The sequence below is a fragment of the Electrona antarctica genome (genome assembly GCF_951216825.1).
Source record: "Electrona antarctica genome assembly, chromosome: 7".
NCBI lineage: Eukaryota > Metazoa > Chordata > Actinopteri > Myctophiformes > Myctophidae > Electrona > Electrona antarctica.
In genome coordinates, this window is record NC_136812.1 from 41,359,421 (window position 1) to 41,363,130 (window position 3,710).

Sequence of the window (3,710 nt, forward strand, 5' to 3'; positions counted from 1 at the left end):
GGACATCAGGTTTGTGGATCGAATAAGACGTCACTGTGCTGGTATACTGGAGATGAAACGCCAGGGAGAGTGGAGACCAGTGGAGGATTATTATGGCTGGAAACTGGAGTCAGCAATTGTAGTGTGTAGACAGCTGAACTGTGGCTCTGCTGTTTCAACAGGAAAGATGTATTTAGGTCATTCAAATAAACTTGCACAGAGGATGATATCGCACTGCGATGGATCTGAATCTTCATTGAGGGAGTGTGGAACGACGTTGTCTAAGTCTGATACTACTCGCTACAAACTGGAAGTGATATGTTCAGGTAACATTAAACCTAGCCCCTTTCGGAACCCTCGGTTAGCTTTTCTGAAGTTTGGACGTCGCTATACCTAGGGTCCCTGATCGGTTATTAAGCCCTCCATGGGATGCAGATGTACATACCCTCCGTTCACGGAGAGTGGCGTGCCGCTTGAGTGTTGGTGATGTTTCAAAGATGCATAACACGGCTATAGGAGACAACGGAAACTTGGGCGAAATCGCATTAACCGCCGATGCCGTTAAGTTTTTTTTAAAGTTTTGGCTTCTCCGAAATTCTCTCTTCCTTGATGTCCTTGTTGACTTCCCATTGTACCACCTCCCGAGCGGCGACTGGCTAGCTGCACGTCCTAGTTACTGCCCCTGATTGGCCGGCCGCGTACATGCAGGATGTTTATAATGCTGTTGTGTCGTGGGAGGCGGGACATGGGAAGTAAGGAAGAGAGAATTTCGGAGAAGCCAAAACTTCAAAAGAAGATTAAAAATACTTAACGGCATCGGAGGTTAATGCGATTTCGCCCACGTTTCCGTTGTCTCCTATAGCCGTGTTATGCATCTTTGAAACATCTCACCAACACTCAAGCGGCGCGCCGCTCTCTGTGAACGGAGGGTATGTACATCTGCATCCCATGGAGGGCTTAATAACCGATCAGGGACCCTAGGGTAGCGACATCCAAACTTCAGAAAAGCTACCTGAGGGTTACATTAAACCCTCATTTGTGTAGTGTCTGTCTGTGCATCCTCCACTGCATACATTTGTATTAGTGTGTATTCTTTTAAAATCATATACTGTACAAAAGTGACTTATTCCCAAACAGTGAATGTCAAATAAATAGCAACAAACAGGAGTGTATTTCAACAGAAACACCAACCTGCTGTACTGCTAGAGAGGATCCGTACTCCCTCCCTTAGACTGAAATGTATTTATTTCATCTGCTTTCTCTTCAGCTCTCCATGTTCAACCAACACGCCACACAACAGGTGAACACATTTTACTCAAACAACAAAAAATCAGATTGTAGCCTCAAAGGACAAGACCTCTGGTAGAGGTTTGGGTTGTGTTACCTTGTTACCTTGCCATAATATAACTCCAAATGTGGACAAGAAATCAAAAATGATTATCCAGTGATTAGAAATGTATAATTCAAAATATGCTCCTCATTGACTTACATTGTACGCTGAAACTGTGTGTGTGTGTGTGTGTGTGTGTGTGTGTGTGTGTGGGAGAGAGAATCCATGGATCAAGATATTGAAATAGTAAAATCAACAGGAAGTTAACATTTTTATTTAAAAAATAAATAAATGAAAAATAAATTATTGGCCGGGTTTGGTGATGCTTAGGTATTAGAAACATTGAGGGTGCACATGACGTGCTCACAAGCTAGGCACCTATTGTCTGAATCAGCGTTTGTGTTCATTTATGCGGTAAAAGAAAAGACAGTCAATGAGCAGCACATTTAGAATGATCACTTTCTAATCAATGTATTTATTGTCCACCTTTGGAGTTACATCATGGCAAGGTAATTAATGTATACAATACAAACCTCAAAAAAGTGTTCTTGCCCCGTTTTAATCAAAGTACATTTATTTTTGCTCTATTCTATTTTCTCCGTACAGAGTCTGATGATCTCAGGTTGGTGGGAGGAAGCAGAAATTGTACTGGTACATTGGAGGTGAAACAGGACGAGTGGTTTCCAATAGATCCTAGAGATTGGGAGCAGAAGTTTTCAACTGTAGCTTGCAGACAGCTGGGCTGTGGTACTAATGGTTCAACAACATTAATTTCTGGTTCTTATTATGCACCTGCATGTTCTCTTTATGTGAAGCACTGCACTGGATCTGAATCTTTACTGAGGGAGTGTGTAATATTGTTTTGTCGGCTTCATGATAGAGCACAGGTCACTCTGGAGTTGACCTGTTCAACAGGTCACACGGTTCACACGGACGCAAGGACAACACAAGAGACGGTCGCGGCCACACAGCCAACTCAAGGTATGGCCACTGAGCCGACTTGGGGACCCAACGCAAGGACAACACAAGAGACGGTCACGGAGTGGACTTATGGACCGACTTGGGGCCGACTTGGGGAGCCGACTTGGGGACCCAACGCAGCTCCTCCATGGACAACACAAGAGACGGTCACGGCCACACAGCCAACTCAAGGTACGGCCACGGAGCCGACTTGGGGACCCAAGGCAGCTCCTCCAAGGAAAACAAACAAATGAACGGAGCTGAACGTGAATCCCCCCCACCCCTTTTTTTCCCTCACTGTATATGTTTCTTTTCCCTTTTTACCTCCATTATGATGAATTCCTGTTCTGTTCTTTGTCTATATAGAAGTGTCTATTTGTACGTCTCTAAATGTTTTTGATGAATTGAACATGGTGGACCCTATTGGAAACAAGTGTAATGCTTAATTGGGTCGTCCACTCACAGTTAACAGCCTTTGTATTGAGTTTGTGCTTGAAATGTACTGTAATTCTGCAAACTGTTAATAAATATTTCAATCAATCAATCAATCAATCATTATTCCCATGAATTCAAGGCTTCATGGGGTGTGCACTGTAACTGATATAAAATAAGTCATTCGTTGGGTGAACTAAAATGTTAATATATAAAATATAAAAAAATATATAAAACTCGGTCAGATTACATGTAATCGGTCGCGGGTCGCCATATTTGATCTTTTTATTTCTTCATTAATTAATGCTGTATTCTTTTTCCTTTGTCATATGACACTGTCACGCAAAGTACCCCAGATAGCTGGTCTACAAGCGACAAGTAGGCCTACATGTGAAATTTGTGCTGTTTTTCATTTAAAATTAAAACGAAAGTAGCTAAGTCTGTGGGTTTCATATTGTACCAATGAAAAGTATTAACACAAACTTGTGACTAAATAACTACATTGGAACACAGGTTATTTAAAAAAAAATCTATTTCCTCTTGGACGCACAAGGATTTCACTCGACAGTGGAAATATGAAGGTTGTCATTGTCATTTGTCTGACGATGTTGTTTTGATACAACCCATGACGGTATCAGCAGCCAGGATCTGACCACACAGATGTTAATCCTTGCTCTGTGGTGTGTAGATCTAAGATGTGGGCAGTGGTAATACGTTCCTGTGTGTCTAGACTCCAAGGTATAGTGTAGCCTCGGTCCCAGGCTCACTTAACTGCGAAAAAGAAGAGCCTGGTCACAACCTAAGGCAGAGAAGCTATCGAAATGTGGCACTTCCGCCGTGTAACCCCCCCCCCCCCCCCGGAAGTTAACGTTTTTTGACCAATCGCAGCGTTGTGTTCCCGAAAATGTATTCCCGCTGAAATGATCATTGGGTGGGGACTAGTAAACAGAGCCGCACCGCGTGACGTAGTTATCTTACACGCAACACTTCCGCCACTTCCGCTGATAGT